At 38.3% G+C, this 23,709-nt stretch overlaps 1 protein-coding gene across 1 annotated transcript in view; it reads left to right on the top strand.

Annotated features, from left to right (window-relative positions):
- Positions 1–23,709, top strand: part of NPSR1 (neuropeptide S receptor 1) — a 179,278-nt gene that overhangs the window by 31,359 nt on the left and 124,210 nt on the right. The window lies entirely within an intron of this gene.

The following is a 23,709-nucleotide window of genomic DNA, read 5'->3' on the forward strand; positions in this document are numbered from 1 at the left end:
ATTTGCCATATTTTCCTGTCCAGTCTATCATTGATGGGCATTTAAGTTGGTTCCAAGTCTTTGCTATTGTAAACAGGGCTGCAACAAACATTTGTGTGCATGTGTCTTTATAATAGAATGATTTATAATCCTTTGGATATATACCCAGTAATGGGATTGCTGGGTCAAATGGAATTTCTATTTCTAGATCCTTGAGGAATCTCCACAGTATCTTCCACAATGGTTGGACTAATTTTCACTCCCACCAGCAGTGTAAAAGTGTTCCTATTTCTCCACATCCTCTCCAGCATCTGTTGTCTCCATATTTTTTAATGATTGCCATTTTAACTGGCGTGAGATGGTATCTAAATGTAGTTTTGATTTGCATTTCTCTAATGACCAGTGATAATGAGCATTTATTCATATGTTTTTTGGACTCATATATGTCTTCTTTTGCAAAGTGTCTGTTCATATACTTTGCCCACTTTTGTATGGGCTTGTTTTTTTCTTGTATATCTGTTTTGGTTCTTTGGAGATTCTGGATATTAGCCCTTTGTCAGATGGGTAGATTGCAAAAATTGTTTCCCATTATGATGGTTGCTGATTCACTCTAATGATGGTTTCTTTTGCTGTGCAGAAGCTCTGGAGTTTAGTTAGGTCCCATTTCTCTATTTTGGCTTTTGCTGCCAATACTTTTGGTGTTTTAGTCATTAAGTCCTTGCCTATGCCTATGTCCTGGATGGTTTTGCCTAGATTTTCTTCTAGGGTTTTTATGGTGTTAGGTATTATGTTTAAGTCTTTAATTCATCTGCAGTTAATTTTAGTGTAAGGTTTCAGGAAGGGGTCCAGTTTCTGCTTTCTGCATATTGCTAGCCAGTTTTCCCAACACCATTTATTAAACAGGGAATCCTTTCCCCATTGCTTGTTTTTGTGAAGTGTGTCAAAGGTCAAATGGTTGTAGCTGTGTGGTGTTGCCTCTGAGGCCTCTGTTCTGTTCCATTGGTCTATATCTGTTTTGGTACCAGTATCATGCTGTTTTGATTACTATAGCCTTGTAGTATAGTTTGAAGTCAGGTAGTATGAGGCCTCCAGCTTTGTTCTTTTTGCTTAGAATTGACTTGGCTATGTGGGTTCTCTTTTGGTTCCATATGAAGTTTAAGGTGGTTTTCTCCAGTTCTGTGAAGAAGGTCATTGGTAGCTTGATGGGGATAGTATTGAATCTATAAATTACTTTGGGCAGTATGCCATTTTCACGATACGGATTCTTCCTAACCATGAGCATGGAATGTTTCTCCATCTATGTCCTCTCTTATTTCATCAAGCAGTGGTTTGTAGTTCTCCTTGAAGAGGTCCTTTACATTCTTTGTTATTTGTACTCCAAGGTATTTTATTCTCTTTGTAGCAATTGTGAATGGCAGTTCGTTCTTGATTTCGCTCTCTTTAAGTCTGTATTGCTGTATAGGAATGCTTGTGATTTCTGTACATTGCTTTTGTATCCTGAGACTTTGCTAAAGTTGCTTATCAGTTTCAGGAGATTTTGGGATGAGACAATGGGGTCTTCTAAATATACCATCATCTGCAAATAGGGACAATCTGACTTCCTCCTTTTCTAATTGAATATCCTTTATTTCTTCTTCTTGCCTGATTGCTCTGGCTAAAACTTCCAATACTATATTGAATAGGAGTGCTGAGAGAGGGCATCCTTGTCTAGTGCCAGATTTCAAAGAGAATGCTTCCAGTTTCTGCCCATTCAGTATGCTATTGGCTGTGGGTTTGTTGTAAATAGCTTTTATTATTTTGAGATACATTCCATCAATACCTACTTTATTGACAGTTTTTAGCATAAAGGGCTATTGAATATTGTCAAAGGCCTTCTCTGAATCTATTGAGATAATCATGTGGTTTTTGTGTTTGGTTCTGTTTATGTGGTGAATTACGTTTATAGACTTGTGTATGTTGAACCAGCCTTGCATCCCTGTGATGAAGCCTACCTGATTGAGATGGATAAGCTTTTTGATGTGCTGTTGCAGTCAGTTTTGCCAATATTTTATTGAAGATTTTTGCATCTATGTTTATCATGTATATTGGCCCGAAGTTTTCTTTTCTTGTTGAGTCTCTGCTGGATTTTGGTATCAGGATGATGTTGGTCTCATAAAATGATTTAGGAAATATTCCCTCTTTTTGGATAGTTTGGAATAGTTTCAGAAGGAATGGTACCAGCTCCTCTTTGTATGGCTGGTAGAATTCAGCTGTGAACCCATCTGGACTTGAGCTTTTTTTTTTTTTTTTGGTTGGTAGGCTATTAATTGCTGCTTTAACTTCAGCCCTTCTTATTGGTCTATTCAGGGTTGCAACTTCTTCCTTGTTTAGGCTTCGGAGGATGCCAGAGTCCAGAAATTTATCAATTTCTTCCAGGTTTACTCATTTATGTGCATAGAGTTGTTTGTAGTAGTCTCTGATGGTAGTTTGTATTTCTGTGGAATCTGTGGTGATATCCCCTTTATAGTTTTTTATTGCATCTATTTGATTCTTCTCTGTTTTCTTTTTTATTAGTCTGGCTAGTGGTCTATTTTTTTGATCTTTCAAAAAACCAGCTCCTGGATTTACTGATTTTTTGAAGGGTTTTTGTGTCTCTATCTCCTTCAGTTCTGCTCTGATCTTAGTTATTTCTTGTCTTCTGCCAGCTTTTGAGTTTTTTTAATCTTGCTCCTCTAGCTCTTTCAATTTTGATGATAGGGTGTCAATTTTAGATCTTTCCTTGCTTCTCCTGTGGGCATTTATTGCTATATTCTTTCCTCTAGGCATTGCTTTAAATGTGTCCCAGAGATTCTGGTATGTTGTGTCTTTGTTCTCACTGGTTTTGAAGAACATCTTTACTTCTGCCTTCATTTCATTGTTTATCCAGTCAACATTCAAGAGCCAGTTGTTCAGTTTCCATGAAGCTGTTTGGTTCAGAGTTAGTTTCTGAATTCTGAGTTCTAACTTGATTGCACTGTATCTGAGAGACTCTTTGTTATGATTTCCATTCTTTTGCATTTGCTGCAGAGTGATTTACTTCCAATTATGTGGTCAACTTTAGAGTAGGTATGAAGTTGTCCTGAGAATAATGTGTATTCTGTGGATTTGGGGTGGAGAGTTCTGTAAGTGTCTAGTAGGTTTGCTTGGTCCAGTCTGAATTCAAGTGCTGGATATCCTTGTTAATTTTCTGTCTCGTTAATCTGTCTAATATTGACAGTGTAGTGTTAAAGTCTCCCACTATTATTGTGTGGGAGTCTAAGTCTTGTTGTAAGTCATTAAGAACTTGCCTTATGTATCTGGGTGCTCCTGTATTGGGTGCATATATGTTTAGGATCATTAGCTCTTCTTGTTACATTGATCCTTTTACCATTATGTAATGGCCTTCTTTGTCTCTTTTGATCATTGTTGGTTTAAAGTCTATTTTATCAGAGACTAGGATTGCAACTCCTGATTTTTTTACTCTCCATTTGTTTGGTAAATCTTCCTCCATCCCTTTATTTTGAGCCTATATGTATCCTTGCATGTGAGATGGGATTCCTAGATACAGCACACCAATGGGTTTTGGCTTTTTATCCAATTTGCCACTCTGTGTCTTTTGATTGGGGAATTTAGCCCATTTATATTTAGGGTTAATATTGTTATGTGTGAATTTGATCCTCCCATTTTGATGCTAGCTGGTTGTTTTGCCTGTCAGTTGATGCAGTTTCTTCATTGTGTCAATGCTCTTTACCATTTGGTATGTTTTTTCAGTGGCTGGTACTGGTTGTCCCTTCCCTTGTTTAGTGTTTCTTTCAGGAGCTCTTGTAAAGCAGGCCTGGTGGTGATAAAATCTCTGAGTAATTGCTTGTTTGTAAGGGATTTTATTTCTCTTTTGCTTATGAAACTTAGTTTGCCTGGATGTGAAATCCTAGGTTGAAAGTCCTTTTCTTTAAGGATGCTGAATATTGGCCCCAACTCTCTTCTGGCTTGTAGGGTTTCTGCTGAGCAATCCGCTGTGAGTCTGATGGGCTTCCCTTTGAGGGTGACCCAACCTTTCTCTCTGGCTGCCCTTAGCATTTTTGCCTTCATTTCAACCCAGGTGAATCTGATGATTATGTGCCTTGGGGTTGCTCTTCTTAAGAAATATCTTTGTGGTGTTCTCTATATTTTCTGGACTTGAATATTGGCCTGCCTTGCTAGGTTGGGGAAGTTTTCCTGGATAATATCCTGAAGAATGTTTTCCAGCTTGGATTCATTCTCTCCATCACATTCAGGTACACCTATCAAATGTAGATTTGGTCTTTTCACATAATCCCATTTTTTTTTTTTTTGAGGTTTTGTTTGTTTCTTTTTACTCTTTTTTTCTCTAATCTTGTCTTCTCGTTTTATTTCATTGAGTTGATCTTTGACCTCTGATATCCTTTCTTCTGTTTGGTCAATTTGGCAATTGAAACTTGTGTGTGCTTTGCAAAGTTCTTGTGTTGTGTTTTTCAGCTCCATCAATTCATTTATGTTCCTCTCTAAGTTGTTTATTCTCTATGTATTTCATCAAACCTTTTTTCAGTGTTCTTAGTTTGTTTGCATTGGGTTAGAACATGTTCTTTTAGCTCAGAGAAGTTTCTTATTACCCACCTTCTGAAGCCTGTTTCTGTCAATTCATCAGACATTCTCCATTCAGCCTTGTTCCCTTGTTGGTGAGGAGTCGTGATCCCTTGGAGGAGGAGACATGTTCTGCTTTTGGGTGTTTTCATCCTTTTTGCACTGGTTTCTTCCCATCTTTGTGGATTTATTTACCTGTGGTCTTTGGTGACTTTCAGATGGGGTCTCTGAGTGGACATTCCTGTTTGTTGATGATGAAGTTATTTCTTTCTGTTTCTTAGTTTTCCTTCTAACACTCAGGTACCTCTGCTGTAGGACTACTGGAGGTCCACTCCAGACTCTGCTTGCCTGGAGCTCACCTGCAGCAGCTGCAGAACAGTGAGGGTTGCTGCCAGTTTCTTCTTCTGCTATTTTTGTCCCAGAAGGATATCTGCCAGATATCTGAGCTCTCCTTTATTAGGTGACTCTCTGGATATACGGGGGCCAGGGAGATGCTTGAGGAGACAGTCTGTCCTTTATAGGAGCTCAAGTGCTGAGCTGTGAGCTCTGTTGTTCCATTCAGAGCTGCTGGGCAGGTACATTTAAGTCTGCTGCAGCAACTCATAACAGCTTTTTTTTCCCCCCAGGTGCTCTGTCCTGGAAGGTAGGCCTTTATTTATCAGTTTCAGTATGGTGCTGCCTTTATTCAGTGCTGCCCTGCCCAGTGAGGAAGCAACCTAGTTACAGTCTGCCAGCAGAGGCGTTGCTGGTCTGCTGTGGGCTCCACCCAGCTGCTGTGTGAATTTCCCTGAAGTCTTCTTTATAGGGGTATAGATAGAACTGCCTTAGCAATGGTGGCCTGCCTCTGTAATGGCGGACTCTCTCTGTAATGGTGGACTACCTCAGTAATGGCGGACTGCCTCAGCAATGTTGGACTACCTCGGTAGTGGACTGCCTCAGTAATGACAGATGCCCCTCCCCCACCGAGCTGGACCATCCTGGATTCAGCTGTGCTTGCTGTGAAACTCTCAATCCAGAGCATTTCAGATTGCTGGTCTTTGTGGGGATGGGACTGGCCATGCCTGATCACCTGGCTCCCTGCCTCAGACCCCTTTTTCTTCAGTTGAACAGGTGACTTTGTGTCCCAGGCATTCTAGTCACCAGTTGAAATGACGCCTGGATTTGTGTGAGTTCTTGTGTGGAGACCCACTGCACTAGCTGACATAGCTGCACTGGGGGCTCATGGCACTTTTTTGCCTGGGAATCTCCTGGCCTGGCTGTTTAAGTCCCCTCTTTATCAGTTGAATGGGCAACTCTGTCTCCCATGTGTTCCAGTCACCTGTTGAAAAGGTGTCCGGATTTGTGTGAGACTTTGTGTGGAGGCCCACTGTGCCAGCTGAAACAGTCGCAGTGGAGACTCATGGTGCTTTTTCACCCAGGAATTTCCTGGCTTCCTATTTCAGTCCCCTTTTTAGCAGTTGAACTCTGTCTCCCAGGTGCTCTAGTCACCAGCTGAAACGGTGCTGGGACCCATGTGAGTTTTTTGAGTGGAAAGCCACTGCGCCGGCTGAAACAGCCACACTGGAGACCCATGGCACTTCTATGCTCAGGAATCTCCTGGTCTGTGTGCAATAAAAATCCATCTGGAAATGTGGTGACCACTCAACCCTCTGCGTTCTCGCTGGGAGCTGCAATCCAGAGCTGCTCCTACTCGGCCATCTTGGATCCCCTCCAATTATTAACATTAAGTCTTGAGTACTTTGCAGATTAAAGCCTGTGGACATTGCTTTTGAAATGCAAATGATGTGTAACACCACTGCTGGGGGTAGTATAATGAAGTAACCTCCAAGATCAGGATGCTTAAATGTAGACTTTGGAAATGACTATTCAGTAGAAGAGTGAGCACAGCACACTTACAAGAGGAATAGCGAAATAGTCTCAAAGAATAAAATGATCTGTGACGGTAAGAGCCCCAGACATGAGTAGAGCTCGTGTTCAAAAGAAAAAGAAAAAAAACCAGAGAGAGAGTCCTGTTCTACAGGCCACAGAAGAAAGTGAGAAAATGAGATTCACAGAAGGTCCAGCAGAAGCCAAGCTTGGAGTCCCAAGCTGTGGGAGCAAGAAGGCTGTTACATTAGCTTAGTTTGGATCAGACAGTTTTTTAAAAATACAAAAAGAAAAATTTAAGTATTAAGTGCTTACAGGGAGTGATGGTAAATGACTTTCAGAAAGGGCTGTTTGGTACATTTCAACCTGTACTGTTATCTCAGCTGTACTAATGGTAGTGGAGCTCTTTGGACTTGAGTCTTGAGCTACAGTATCTCGAAAATACATGGCACCGTCACTTAGAAAAGAACCTTTGCCATCCGTTGCTGGTGACCTGAAATTCCCCTTTTTCTTTCTCACAAAGTATAGCAGCCCATCTGCTTGAGCTAGGCTGCCGTGATCAGGGCAAACATCAAAGGCACCATTGAAAAATATAGAGAAGGTAAAAGGAACAGGAGTCTTGAAGGTGGACCCTAAGATAGGGAAAGTGTCTTCAATCTTTCCTACCAACAGGAGCTCCAAGTTTTCACTCTTATGATTGTAGAAGTGGAGGTAATTAGGAACATCCAGCAAATGTTTACAAGTAAAACTCCCTGCATGAGGACATCACCACTTATTTCATTATATTTCTTTGATTGCAGTGTGGTAATGCACGTCATATGGAATGATTTATTCTTTCAGAATGAAAGGAATTAGAGGTGGCAAGAATATCAGCTTGAAATTTATAGTTTTTTTCCATAAACCATAAACAAATGATAATTGAAAATTCACTACATATTATCGAAGAGAAAAGTTGTATATTCTATTCAAAGTCATAGCCATTGTTATTAATCTGGGCTTAATTTCATATACATCTTCTCAACAGTGTTTTTATTTGTTAGGTGTTTCTAGAAAAACTCTAGGGGTCAGGTCAGAAGCTTTTTAAATGAAGAATTCCTGAAATGAAAGGCATTGCCAAAGGTCTAGGATTGAAGCTCAACAGTCTGAGATTGAATTTATATGTTATTGAAATTTCCTTCATATGCATTTCATTATGATCATAGATCCTTTGATAAAGGAGGGGAGAATACATATCTGAGTCTTGAGTATGTATATAAAAGTTACCCAGGCATCAACTGAGGGACTCAACCCAAATATAAAAATTTAGGTTGAGTCCCCCATCCTATGTCAATGTCCTCAAGATTTCTTCAAATTCTGTGGTATTTATATTTTTACTTCTCTCTTTTGCTTCTTCCTTCCACTAAAGTCTTGCTCTCTCTCACCAGTATCTCATCTTTCTCAGCTTCTTTTTTTTTTGTGGTTATTTCATGCTGTCCCTTACGGTGTACTTAAGGCACCCTCCTTTCCTTTAAAATCAGCCACAAAAATATGATTATCTATGTTTAAAGAACTTTTCTGAATATTTCACGTAATATTAGGATATTATATCATAGAAAAGTATCTTAAGAGTGAATATTAAATCTTCTCAGAACTTTCAGCTGCCATCAGAAATGTCTCAGTTCGACCATGCCACCACACTCCAGCCTGGGCAACAGAGTGAGACTGTATCTCAAAAAAAAAAAAATCTCAGTTTTACTTTGCTTCAGCCTTCTGCCTTGTCTTCACTAATCCACTCTCTCTTCTAAATGTCTATTATATTGTGCCAAAAAGTTTTAATACTTTCCTCTGTTTTTTGTTTGGTTTGGTTCTTACTCCTACCAAACCATGATCTCAGAGACCCCACAACTTCCAAAAAACAAGTATCAGGCTTTTTAAAAAAAATTTTTTTTTTTTTTTTTTGGCCAAGCGTGGTGGCTCAAGCCTGTAATCCCAGCACTTTGAGAGGCCAAGGTGGGTGGATCACAAGGTCAAGAGATCAAGACCATCCTGGTCAACATGGTGAAACCCCGTCTCTACTAAAAATGCAAAAAAAATAGCTGGGCATGGTGGCGTGTGCCTGTAGTCCCAGCTACTCAGGAGGCTGAGGGAGGATAATTGCCTGAACCCAGGAGGCGGAGGTTGCGGTGAGCCGAGATCGCGCCATTGCACTTCAGCCTGGGTAACAAGAGCGAAACTCCGTCTCAAAAAAAAAAAAAATTTTTTTTAACAAAGAACCCTGAAACTAGTTACAATGATAAAGAAAAATACATATTCGTATTTATAGTTACATATGTCATGGCTAACAAATTATTCTGACTTGTATAAAACTGTAAGATATACAGTGATAACTCAATAGTATATTGTATTAGTCTGTTCTCATACTGCTATGAAGAAATACCCAAGACTGGGTAATTCATAAAAGAAAGAAGTTTAACTGACTCAGTTCTGCATTGCTAGGGAAGCTTGAGGAAATGTATTAATATAATCATGGCAGAAGGCAAAGGAGAAGCAGGTGCCTTCTTCACAAAGCAGCAAGGTGGAGTGAGTACAAGCAAGGGGAATGCCAGATGCTTATAAAACCATCAGAGGCTCACTCATGATTACAAGAACAGCATGGAGGAAACCACCCCCATGATTCAACCACCTCCAGCTGGTCTTGCCCTTGACACATGGAATTACTACAGTCCAAGGTGAGTTTTGGGTGTGAACACAGAGTCACATCATATCATATATTATGTGCTGTGCTTACAAAAATTTTAAACTGGTTTTAGACCAATACTCCTCCCTAAAATAATTAGAAAAGTTGGACAAATTTTAAACATTTGTTAAAAGGCATCACATAGCTGCCAAAGACAACTAAGACTTGAGGGGCCAAGATTCCAAAGAGCAGGGAATTTTATGAGATAAATACATTATTAGACACCACTGTCCCCTTAAAGCACTAGCTGATTTGAAAGCAGAGACTGGAAGGCTGGAAACCTGAGTAGAGCTTTTGGCAGCTTCATTGGACCGATGGGGCAAAATTAATCTGCCAGAGCAAGGCAGCTTTGATCAATGTTCTGGGGTTTCTATTGGTACTGCTGAAAAGATACAACCCACAAGTAAGAGTAAATTAAAAATGAATCAGCCCTCACAAAAAGTGAAATACAACCCCAAACCTGAATGAAATCAGATATCTACCCCTGCATGCACTCAAACTATCTGCCAGTGCAAAAGTAAATCTTCTTTGGAGGAACAAAGCACTATCACAGCATCAAATTATAATTTCCATGCACAATGTTTAGCACTTGAATAAAAAAAACCAGGAATACAAAAATACATGAATTGATGAAAAACAAGAAGAAAAATAGATAATGAAGAGTTGCATAAGAGATCCACCTGTTGACATTATCAGACACAAAACTTTTAACTGTTGCTCATCTGTTTAGAAACTACAAAACAAGATTAAAGGTTGAATGTCCTGTCTCCGGGCTTTTGATGCATCTGCCCCCTTAGAATTGGAACTTGAGCTGCCACTCCCTTTTCACGTAAAGAACTTGGTGTAGTGGCACTTCCTCCATGCCACACATGGATGTAATCCCAGCCATTTAACACACCTGCTCCCATGGACTAGGAGTTTGAGCCACCTCTTCCTCCCATGCAAAGACCTTGTTGTGGCTGCAGTTTCTCTGGTCTTTCCCCAGACATGTCACCCAGCTTGAGGTGCACCTGGCCCCAGATTAGGAGCTTGAACTACCCCTCCCTTCCCCAGAAAAACTTTGTGGCACAGTGGATTTTTTCCACCTTGCTGGGGCATATTTCCAGGCATTTGGCACACCTGATTGTCTAGATTAGAAGCCTGACCTGCCCCTCCTTGCAGAGAGCTTGGAAGAGCAAAGCTTTCTTCACTCAATGCCCAAATATATTTCCAGGCATTTGAAGCACCAACTCTTCTAGATTAGGAATTTAAGGGTCCCCCACTTCCTGTGCAGAGAACTTGGGACAGCGGAGTTTTGCAGACTCTATGCCTAGGCATGTCTCCAGAAACTTGGCAGCTGCCCACTGGACCCCACCTTACAGCTAGCGCTTCTGCCTGCCACTGGGAGAAATGTAGGATGGCTCGCTTAGTCTATCCCACCCATCTTTGTCCCCACTCCAGAATTAAGCAGGGAGCTCAGACCACTGTGCATTCCACAGTGGGAACCAAGATTGCCTGAGTCAACAGAGCTTCTCCCAGTAAACAAGAAGCAGACATATGCCCATTTGAGTCAGCTGCAGCTGACCTGTATCCATAAGCATCACCTACTGGTCTGGAGGTTGACCTGCACAATACAGTAAGAAACCTGGCCAGGACCTGGTGTTTCATGCCTGTAGTCCCAGCGCTTTTGGAGGCTAAGGCCGGCAGATCACTTGAGCTTAGGAGTTTGAGATCAACCAGGGCAACATAGTGAGACCCTGTCTCTACCAAAAAAAAAAAATTGAAAATTAACCAGGCACAGGGTACACACCTGTAGTCGCGGTTGCTAGGGAGGCTGAGGTGGGAGAATTTTTAGTGCCTAGGAGGTCAAGGCAGCAGTAAGCCAAGATCATGCCACTGCACTCCAGCCTGGGTGACAAAGTGAGACCCTGTCTCAAAAAAAAAATATGCTGACAAAAGTGCATAGCACTGGAAAATGAAATAAGCCTCCTGAGACCCCAACCACCCAGCCTCATATGAGGCAGTGAGACTGCTCGTATACCCAGTACACAACTACTGCAAGCAGCATTTGGGAAAGCCGACATAAACGGCTACCTGTTACCAAGAAACGCCTATACAGATGAGTTGCCACTGAAAGCACTCAGAACCAAATCCAAAGGACCTTACACAACATAAACTATGGATATATCCTCAGAAGAGGAAAAACAGTTAAATCCAAATAAATGAAATTTTTAAAAAAGTGAGAGACAGCTTATCTGGATGAGAAGGAACCAGATAAATGACTCTGTAAGTGTGAATAAAATAGAGTCTTACAACACCCCCAAAGGATCACACTAACTTTCCAGTAATAAATTCTAACCAAGATGAAATCTTAGAAATATTAAGAATTCAAAATATTGATTTTTAAAATGCTTAATGAGATCAAAGAGAAAATTGAAAACTGAAGGAAAACAGAAAATAACAATTCAGGACATGCAAAAAAGAGATAGATATCACTTAAAAAACTGGAAATTAAAAATTTATTGAAGGAATAACAAAATAAAAATGAAAGCTTCAACAATAGGCTAGACCAAGTAGAAGAAAGAATTTCAGAGCTAGAAGATATCTTTTGAATTAATCCAATAAGAAAAAAGTTCAGAAAAATGAATTTTAAGAAATGAGCAGTGCCTTTGAGAAATATGGGATTATATAAAGCATCCAAACCTACATGTTATAGGTATTCTAAAGGGAGAAGAAAAAGTATGGAAAAACCTATTTGAGGAAATAATTCAGGAAAACTTCTTTGGTCTTGGGAGAGATTTGGACACCCAGGTACAAGAAGCTCAAAGAACTCCTGGAAGATGCATTATGAGAAGAACATCACCAAGGTATATAGTCATCAGACTATCTGAAGTCAACATGAAGGAAAAATTCCTAAGAGTGCCCAGAGAAAAGTGTCTAATCACCTATAATAGAAATTTCTTAAGAATAACAGTGGACTTCGCAGCAGAAACCCTGCGTGCCAGAAGAGATCAGGGGCCTAATTATAGCCTCCTTAAAGAAAAATATGTGCCTGCCAAGATTTTCACATCCTGCCAAACTAAGTTTTAGAAATGAGGAAGAAATAGTCTTAAGTAGACAAATAAATGCTAAATGAGTTTGTCTATACTAGACCAGACTTACAAGAAATGCTCAGAGGAGTTATAAACGTGGAAACTCATCATAAAAAGACACATAAATACAAAGCTCATGGATCTTGTAAAGCAACAACACAATTGAAACTCCAAGACAACTGACAACACTGTGACAGGAACACATCAATATTCCACTTAAAATACAGAGTGGAAAACTGGATTACAAAGATACCCGGGCCGGGCACGGTGGCTCACACCTGTAATCCCAGCACTTTGGGAGGCTGAGGCAGGTGGATCACGAGGTCAAGAGATCGAGACCATCCTGGTCAACATGGTGAAACCCCGTCTCTACTAAAAATATAAAAAATTAGCCAGGCATGGTGGCGCGTGCCTGTAATCCCAGCTACTCAGGAGGCTGAGGCAGGAGAATTGCCTGAACCCAGGAAGTGGAGGTTGCGGTGAGCCAAGATCGTGCCATTGCACTCCAGCCTGGGTAACAGGAGGGAAACTCCGTCTCAAAAAAAAAAAAAGACACCCAACCATCTACTCCATACAAGACACCTACTTACTGGCTAAAGACAGCTATAGATTCAAAGGGGTGGGGAAATATATATTATGCAAATGGGAGAAAAAAGCAAGCAAGAGTAGCCATTCTTATATTACATAAAAGAGACAACAAACGAACAACAGTTTTAAAAAAAAGACAAAGAAGGGAATCATATAATAATAAAAAGGTTCAATACAACAACAAGATTGAACTATCCTATATGTATACACGACTAACACTGGAGAGCCCAGATTCATAAAAATTATGACTACACATAAGAACAAAGATTAATAGAAAAAAATTGTGGTCTTCAATACTCTACTGATAGCAGTAGACAGATCTTCAAGGCAGAAAATCAACAAAAAAAATCTGGACTTATGCTGGGTACAGTGACTGACTCTTGTAATCCCAGCACTCTGGGGGGCTGAGGTGGTAAGATTGTTTGAGGCCAGTAGTTCCAAACCAGCCTGGGCAATATGCTGAGACCCAATTCCACAAAATAAACAAACAGAAATTAAACATGATAGTGCATGCCTGTAATCTAAGCTACCTGGGAGGCTGAGCTGGAAGGATTCTTCCAGCACAGGAGTTGGAGGTTACAGTGAGTACCACTGCAATCCAGCCTGGACAAAAGAGTGAGACATTGTCTCCTAAGAGACAAAATAAAACTCTGGCCTTAAATTGTATATAGACATGTTCAGCATGGAACATTCTCCCAAATTGACTATATTCTTAGCCCTAAAGCAATTCTCAATAAATCAAAAAAACTGAAATCATATCAAGTATTTTCTCAAACCACAGCAGAATAAAATTATAAATTAAACCAAGAGGCACCTTCAAAACTACATGAGATTATGAAAACTAAATGACTTGCTCCTGAATGACCTTTGGCAAACGATAAAATTAAGGCGAAATAACAAAATTTTTCAAAATGAATATAAGTAGAGATACAACATACCAAAAGGTGATTATATCATGGAGGAAGATTTCTCATGAATGGTTTAGCACCATCCGCCTTGGGCGCCAAGCTACTCCTTCATGATAGTGAGTTTTTGTGTGATCTAGTAATTTAAAATTCTGTGGCTTCCCCCAGCTTGCTCTCTCTCTCGATTCTGCTTTGCCCATGTGAGGCACCTGCTCCCTCTCTGCCTTGCCTTCCATTATGATTGTAAGTTTCCTGAAGCCTTCCGAGAAGCCAAGCAGATGTACAGCCTACAGAAACATCAGCTAATTAAACCTCTTTTCTTTATAAATTACCCAGTCTCTGTTATTTCCTTATGGCATTATGAGAAAGGACTAATACAGTGACATTACAACCGATACTATAGAAACAAAAAAATCATCAGAGACTGCTTTGAGCACCTCTGTGGACACAATTAGAAAACCTGGAGGAAATGGATAAATTCCAGAAACATAGAATCCCCCCAAGATTGAACAAGGAAGAGGCAGAAATCCTAAATAGACCAATAGCAAGTAATGGAATCAAATCAGTAATCAAAAAAATCTCAAAACCAGATTCACAGCTGAAATTTATCACATGTACAAAGGAGAACCAGCACCAATCTTACTGAATCTATTCCCAAACATGAATGTGAGGCAATTCCTAACTCTTTCTGTAAAACCAGTATCACCCTGCTACCAAAATCATACAAGGACACAACAAAACACTACAAGCCAATAACCCTGATGGACATAGCTGCAAAATTCCTCATTAAGATATCAGCAAACCAAACCCAACAGCACATAAAAAAGATAATACATCACAATCAAGTGAGTTTTATTTCAGGGATGCAAGGATGATTCATATGAAAATCAATAAATGTGATTCACCACATTAACAGAACTAAAAACCAAAACCATATGATTATTCCAATACATGCAAAAAAAAAAAGCCTTCAGTAAAATCCAACATCTTTTGAGAATAAACACTCTCAACAAATTAGGCATCTAAGAACATACCTCAAAATAAGAGCCATCTATTACAAACCTACAGCCAACATTATACTGAAGGCAGGAAAATTGAAAGTTATCCCTAAAAACAGGAACACAATGAGGATGTCCACATTCACCACTCCTATTCCACACAGCACTGGAAGTCCTAGCCAGAGACTCGGGCAAGAGAAAGACATAAAAGGAATCCACATTGGAAAAAAGTCAAATAACCAAATCATCTCTGTTCAGTAATGACATGATTGTATACCGAGAAAACAATCTACAAACCCCAAAAGACTCCTAGACTTGACAAACTACTTCAGTAAATTTTCAGGTACAGAATCAACATATAAAAATTAGCAGCATGTCTATATACCAATAGTCTTCAGTCTGAGAACCAAATCAAGAACTCTATCAACTTCACAATAGCCATTAAAAAAAAAAAAAAAACCTAGGAACAGTTTTAACCAAGGAGATGAAACGTCTCTACAAAGGCAGACCTGCAAAACAGTGATGAAAGAAATTGCAGATAACACACATGACTGGAAAAACATCCCATACTCACGGATTAGAAAAATTAATGTTATTAAAATGACCATACTTCCCAAAGCAAGCGATAGATTCAAAACAATCCCTACCATATTAAATTGTCATTTTTCAGAGAATTAGAAAAACTATATTAAAGTTTACATCGAATTTTAAAATATCCTGAATAGCCAAAGCAATTATTAGCAAAAGAAAAAGTTCAGAGGCATCACGTAGCTTGACTTCATACCTCAAGGCTATTGTAACCAAAACATCAAGGTTCTAGTACAAAAATAGACACACAGATCAATGAAACAGAATAGAAAAAGCAGTACAAATGCCACATACCTGCAATCAACTGATCTTTACAAAGCTGACAAAAATAAACAACATGGAAAGGACACCTTATTCCATAAATGGTGCTGAAAAAGATTAGCCCTATCCAGAAGAATAAAACTCTACCTATGACAATATACAAAAAAGTTAATTCAAAATAGATTAAAGATTTAAATGTAAGATCTGAAAATAAAAATCGTAGGAAAAAAACTAGGAAAAACTCTACTGGACATTAGCCTAGGCAAAGAATTTATGACTAAGACCCCCAAAACAAATGAAACAGAAAAAAAAATAGGCAAGTGGAATCTAATTAAATTAAAAAGTTTCTGAACAGCAAAAGAAACAATCAACAAATAAACAGACAACTTATTTGGAGAGGAAGTATTTGCAGATTATTTCTCCAACAAATGACTAATATCCAAAATCTATAAGGAACTAAGACAAATCAATAAGAAAGAATAAACACCACCATTAAAAATTGGGCAAGAGACATAAACAAACATTTCTCAAAATTAGAAATAGCACCAACCAACAAACATGAAAAAGTGCTCAACATCACTAATCATCAGAGAGATTAAAAGTAATACCACAATGAGATACCATCTTACACCAGTCAGAATGGCTATTATTAAAAAAAAAAAAAAAAAAAAAAAAAAAAAAAAAACAGATGCTGGCAAGGCTGTGAAGAAAAGGGTAGACTTATAAACTTTTGGTGGGAATGTAAATTATTTCAACCACTATAGAAAACAGCATAGAGATTTCCCAAATAACTTAAAACAGAACTTCCATTTCACCAAGCAATCCCACTACTAAATATCTACTCAAAGGAAATGAAATCACTATAAAAAGGACATCTGCACTTATATGTTCCTTGCAATAGTATTCACATTAGCAAAGTCAGGCAAGCAAATCAACCTCAGTGTCCAGCAATGGTTGATTGGATAAAGAAACCGTGATTGATTGATTGACTGATTGATTGATAGATCACAGAATACTATGCAGCCATAAAAAAGAATGAAATCATGTCCTTTGCAAAACCATGGATAAAGCTGGAAGCGATTATACTAAGTAAAATAACTCAAACAAATCAAATAACATATGTCCTCCTTTATAAGGGGGAGCTAAATAATGAGTACACATAGATATAAATATGGAAATACTAGACACTAAGAACTCCAAAAAGGAGAAGGGTGGGAAGAGAATAAAGGTTGAAAAATGACCTATTGGTTACAGTGTTCACTATTTAGGTAATGGGTACACTGGAATCACAATCTTCACTCGTTTCAATATGTTAAAATACACCTGTGTATTACAACATGGCTGTGTAAAAAACTGCACACATATGCCTAGAATCTAAAATTTAAAAATAATAAATATTGAATGTCCCAGAAAGGAACAAAACAGAAAATTGAGGAATTGAAAATTACAACTGTTGCTTAAAATAAAATAATTAAATTTAGCAGCAAATTAAATGTAGCTGAAGAAGAAATCATTGAACTGGAATATAAGTCAGAAGAAAATAATTAGATTGAGACATGAAAATAGAAAAGTAAGAAAAATACAAAAAATAAAAAGCATACAGAAGTAGTGAAAAGGAATCTCAGAAAGAGATAAAGGACAGACAGGAAAGAAACAACATTTAAAGATATGATGACCAATAATTTTCCCAAACTCTTCAAAGACATCAAATCACAAATGCATAAAGCACCATAAAGGACAGCAGAATTAAGAAGCAAACAAATATAAAGAGAATTAAAACACAAGATAAGACTAAGTAAAAGCCCCATCATCTTGAACTTGAAATGGAAGTGTTCATGCTAACTCATAATATATTTTATGCTTAACAGGAGTTTTTAAGGCTATATAACAAAAAGTTTACAGGTAAACTGATAACAATGTCTGGGATTTACTCCAAAATAATTTGAGGGTGGGAGTGGGCAGAGATATATAAATGTGACAAAATTGATATTGTAACTGTTGGACATTGGTTGTGAGTACATTGGATTGTTTATGTTTTTTATACTATTCTCTCTACTTTTATATAAGTTTAAGATTTTTCATAATAAAATTCAAAACAAAAACATATACAGGATTACAGTGAAACAAAATAAATTTGGGTAAAGATGTCAAAGTCCTCAGATTGTCTGGATGTAATAAGTGTACTAATTTCTACTAGATTTTAATGTCAAGGAAGCGTTAAAACCTCTAAGGTAATCCTCCCAAATTATGAAAACTGACATTACTAGCAAGCTGAAGAAGGTACAAAATTTAGTATTTAAATATGCAAATATAGATGTTTATATATGCAGTTGTCCCCCAGTATCCACGGGGATTAGTTCCAGAATCCCCTGCCAATACAAAAATTCGAGGATGCTCAAGTCCCTTATATAAAATGGATAGTATTTACATGTAACCTACATACATCCTCCTGTATATTTTAAGTCATCTCTAAATTACTTATAATTTCTAGTACAGTGTAAATTCTATGTAAAAAATTGTTATACTATATTCTTAAAATTTGTGTCATTTTTGTTGTATTGTTATTTTATACTTTCTTAAAATTTGTAATTTGCAGTTGATAGAATCCACAGATGTGGAACCCACAGATATGAAGGGCCAATTATAATACATATATATCATATATAATCAATCTAAGGAAAGTTAGGAGAGAAAAAATATTAGAATTATTAGAACAAGACAAATAGACTAGTAGATTTAACTTCAAATATATCGGGAATTGCATTAATTGTAAATGGACTAAATATTCCTATTAAAATAACAAGATTGTTATTTATACTATTCTCTCAAATAACAATCTTGTTATTTTAATGGAGATTTTTTAATTACATATTTTAATTTGCTTATAAAAGGTGTACATCATAAATAGAATGATGCATGTTAAAATTAAAAGCAAAAGGATAGAAAAGTAAAATGGTAAAAAAAAAAAATAGTGAAACCAAATAAAAGCACAAAGTAGAGGTAAGCCAATGCAGATGCATACGTGTATTAAAAATTTTTATATTTGCTGTGATTCTTGGAATCACTTGTAGCTTTATATGTGTCTTATCATTTGCTCTGAAGGAAATACGAAGACAGGAGGGTTTCTAAAACTAGTAATGTTCTATTTCTTGATCTTGCTTATAGTTATGTGGGTGTGTTCCCCTTGTAATAATTCACCAAATTATATACTTATGATTTTGTACACTTTTCTTTATGTATTTTATTTCAATAAAAATTTATTTACAAAATATATCACATTAATCCAAAGCAGGGGTTGCAATCTCAAATAGCTTTAGGAATCAGGTAGGGAATGTAAACATGTAAAGGAGTCAAGGGGAAGAGACAAACAAAATGAAAACACATAAGACCAGGGAATGAACGCCCTGCCTAAAGACATTAAAATCAGTTTTTGTCAAACACTGTGCTGATCAAACAAATCACGCATGCAGGCCAGGTTTGGCCTAAGGGCAACTTTTTTACAACAACTGACATATAAAATTTAAATGTCAGAATTTGAAAAGTGTGCCACTATAAAATTCTAGCCCACCTCTGAAGTATGAATCCCACCTTCAATTTGTGGGGTGGAATATTAATCTTTGTCTGTGGATTGTGAGAAGTGAGGACAAGGAGTTGGGGAGGTTAACATTTACAATGGTTTAGACAAAGCATAAGTTTTAAAAGGTTTAAAATCCCTTCTGTTCAAAGAATATCTTATATTAGGATTTTCTTCTCCTAACGTGTTTATTATTGTTTTTATTATAATTTTTAAAGAAATCTAAACCATTATATGTCTCAGAGACCACAGCAGTGAGAACAAAGATATAAAGGAAAATTTCCAAATGATGGAAAGTCCAACCCATATAACCAGAAATCTTCATGATTTTCAGACGACCATCTGATTAAGCAGAAAAGCCAAGATAAGCACATATTCATACCTGCTTATTACTAGAATTGTTCTATGAGAACACCATGAATCGATCATATGAGGGGAAGAATCACTGACACAATACCGGCTCCATTAGGATGATATTATAGAGGCTGCTGGCTCAAGCTTAACACGGACGAGTTGTTCTCCCATAAAGATGCTGTTATTGGCCAGGTGTGGTGGCTCACGCCTGTAATCTCAGCACTTTGGGAGGCCTAGGTGAGTATATCCCTTGTGTCCAGGAGTTCAAGACCAGCCTGAGCTACATAGTGAGACTCCGTCTCTACTAAAATTTCTTTTAATTAAAAGATTTTTAGAAATTAAATGAGGCTGTTATTATGAGTGCATTTCTGTAATGCTAACATGCTTGCACACATACAGTTATGAGTTTATAGGTGTTTTCCCCTTAGCCTCAGGAAGGGAGATGTTTCAGTCTTGGGACTGTCATAATAAAATAATGTAAACTGTGTGGCTCAAACAACAGAAATTTGTTTACTCACAGTCCTTAGGCTGGAAGTTCAACATTAGGGTGCCAGCACGCGGGGACTCTCTTCCCGGGTTGCAGATGTCACCGACTCACTGCATCTTCACATGGCCTTTCTGCAACGCTTCTGCACAAACAGAGAAGCAGCAAGTTACGCGGTGTCGCTTCTTGTAAGCTCACAAATCCTGTGGAATCAGGGCCCCACCCTTGTTAACCTTGATCACTTCCACAGAGGTCATGTGTTCAACTATAGTCACATTGGGAGTTAGGGATTCAACATACAAATTTTAGGGGAACACATTCAGTCTGTAACAGCTGGAAAGAGCCAGGCTGGGCAAAAGACAGCTGAGGGAACAGAGATGCTGGGGGAAATAGAGCAATAGCAAAAGGTGGGGGTGGGGAGATGATAGGCGCTTCACATGCCTTGCTAAGGAGTTCAAGTTCAGGCTTTGCTTTTAGCACAGCCCCTCTTCTGCGAACTCTGTTCAGACTGCCATCGCCTTTGACATGGATTACTACAAAAGCCACCCGGTGTAGAAAATGAGAAAACACATGATTAAATTAATCCATGGCCAGGTTTTGCTGGTTACATGAGAACACAGTAAGGGGAGGAAAATAACCTTACTGTGAAGAGGGCAAACCAAGGAAGGTCAGACAGACATAGAGATGGCAGAAGCTCAAGGAACCGGAGGTTGTCCCAAAGTCACAAGGTGGATGTCCCGAGAGCACCTGAACAACAGAGCGGGAAGGAACGACGGACTTGTTCAGGAAGCAAGATATTCTCACATGAATACTGCAAAGGTGGTGTAACTCAGTGCAACCATTGTACCGGGCAGTCAAGGCAAGGTGGCAGGGAAAGTCACCAGCAAACATGGCCACAATAATGGAGACCAAACTTGTGTTTACCATGCACCAGGCTCTGAGCTACTTGCTTTCTGTAGATTATCTCGTTTAAGCCTCAAATTTTTTTCAGAGAAGATATAAAAATTACTTGTAAGAATATAAAAAGATGTTCATTAGCATCAGTCATTAGAAAAATACAAATCCAAAGATCAGGGAGATACCGCTTCACACCCACAAGGATGGCTATTCCCCTATAAAACACTAAATCACTCTCTAAAACATAACATTTTCCACACACTCGCCTCTTTGCATTCACATTTTGCTTTGCCAGTGTTTTAGGTTATTTAGACATGAGTTTGAATCTCAGCAATTCTACTTCTGAGCCCTATGAACTAGAAGAAGTGACAATTTCTCTGAATATCAATTTCCCAATCCAAAAAAACGGAAATACTTCTTAGAGTGGTGATGAGCATTATATAAGATAATGCATATAAAGTGCCTAGTACAGTGACGGGCATATTATTGTTCAATAAGTGCTAGTTGTGGATGCTACTGCCATAGTTATTTCATTCACCGTAGAAGTGGTTAATTTAAACTCCTCCCGGTAATTTACTAAAGAGTGAAAGTTCTCCAAAAGGCCTGCCTTTCACTTCAAACCTCTTTCCTTGTTTTGCTCTTTTATTCGGGACAATAAACTTTGCCCGGGTGTGTCTTTGGCTCTCAAGCATTGCTTTAAAGAATGACCAGACTTTGTCATCTGACATTCTTGAAGGAGTTCAGGACATGTCACCCCAAAATATGCCACTTTTGTAAATTGATTACATTGAACTGATCCCATTGGAAAACAGCAAATCAAGGGAAGCTTTCTCTTAACTTACCTGCCTAAAAACAGATCCTCCAAAAGCAATTCAATTACCGTATGTCATCTGCCTGGGAGTTTTATTAACCAGGAAAGACAGACCCTTATCACAATAGAGCAACCTGGAAGCCAACACCCCCAGACAAACTTTTTCATAAACTATTATAACTCCCATTGATTCTTCTAAGAACCCATTCATCTTTCCCCCAAATTATTTACTCCACTCTAAATGGCTTACATCACCCCTCCCCATCCCCTGTCAACACAGTATGTAAGCTCTCAAATTCCACCTCTTTTGGGAATATTTATTTTTTTCCTGCGGCCCCCATGCACATAATATTAAAATGAATCCCTTCTCTCTTATTTATCTGCTTGTTGTCAGTTTATTTCATAGACCCAGCTATCCAACCTAAAATAGTAGAGGGAAATTCTTTCCTCCCCTATAATCCAGAGACATTGTATCTGATTTTTCTGAGGTAAAATAATAAGCACAAACAGGCATTGTCAGGTAAGGCAACATGGACGTTTCTCATTAAATGATGTTTTTCATCATGATCCACATCTTGAAAACACCTTCCTAATTAAAGACCAGTAGCCTTGAGTGATTCTTTGAAGAACATTTTTATTTCCATTTGGTCTTGTCTACTGAGTTGATGAATCTGCTGGAATTAGATTCAGTGCACATACATAAATCCAAATAATGTCAGCTTACGTTTACAGAGATTTATTTTTATCTTATGTAAAGAAGTCTAGAGGTAGGTAATCCAGGGCTCATGCTGTTTTCTTATCAGGAACCCAGGCTCCTCTTTATTTCTACTGTATTAAAGGACTGTCACCCTCAAGTTCAGCTCATGGTACAGACGGCTGTTGCATCAAGATGGCTGCTAGAATACCTGTCATCAAGCCCAAATTCTAATCAGCAGAAAGGAAGAAGGGAGGATGAACAGAGGGGCCTGTATCAGCTGTTTGTTCTCCTCTTGGCATTGAAAGAATTCCCACCCATTGGTTTGTCCTTGCATCTCATTGGTAATGTCTAGCTGAAAAAAAGCCTGGGAAATATTTTCATTTATCAATTTATTTTTTAACCCAGACCCATTGGCCAGAGTAAAACCAGCTTTTTTTTCCCTAAGGAAGAAGGAGTAAATAGAATTAAGGTGCAATCTCTGGAATAGCTTGTCCTCCATACTTTTACCTCCATCCAGAACTGAGAAGTTTAGAAAATAAATCTTTGTCTATCCATTCCCAGCTGTGAGAATGCTTCTTCCACGGTCCCACACTCTCTTCCAATGACCTATTATGTTGGCAGGCTGTGCTCTTTCTACTCTCCATAAGCTGCAGTGATCCATTGGGTGATTGTCCCATTATGTAGATAAGTTTCTATTGCTGGCTGTTTTTTTTTTTTGTTTTTTGTTTTTTGTTTGTTTTTTGCCATTTTTAGGCTATTAGCAATCCTACAATAAACATTCTTATAATTAATTTTTTTAAGAATTCTGTATTTATTTAGAAAAAGTTTATAGAAGTGGACTTATTGCATCAAAGAAAGACATTTTGGTGGCTTTTGAATTGTCTATCTTTTTTGGTCACCCAAAAGATAATGGAAAATGGCAGAGGGCAAATGCTCTAGAAGCCACCAGCATAGACCTACACTGTCTTGTTTTAAAAGGCCCCTGTAAACAAAATCCTAGTCGACTTGCAATAGTTACAGAATCATAACTGTTTTTTTGAGAGCAGAGATTCTCTCTGCTCCTCCCTTAATGATACTTAGCCACCTACTGGTAATTTGCTTAGTATAAAAAGGAGCATTTTTTCTCACCTTAGCCAGTGAATCAGAGAAGAATCTACACCTAATTGTCTTTTATTTTCCCCCACAGTGCCTGTGGCAGTGTTCACACATTCATGAAAAGAAAACACATCACTCGGAACATTCAAAGGGAGGGTGTGTTTTTATTTTGCTCTTCTGTGTTTTAACCCACTTCCCTCTTTTCCACAATTTTGACCCCTTCAAAGAA

This window comes from Callithrix jacchus, chromosome 11 (assembly GCF_049354715.1).
Source record: "Callithrix jacchus isolate 240 chromosome 11, calJac240_pri, whole genome shotgun sequence".
Lineage (NCBI taxonomy): Eukaryota > Metazoa > Chordata > Mammalia > Primates > Cebidae > Callithrix > Callithrix jacchus.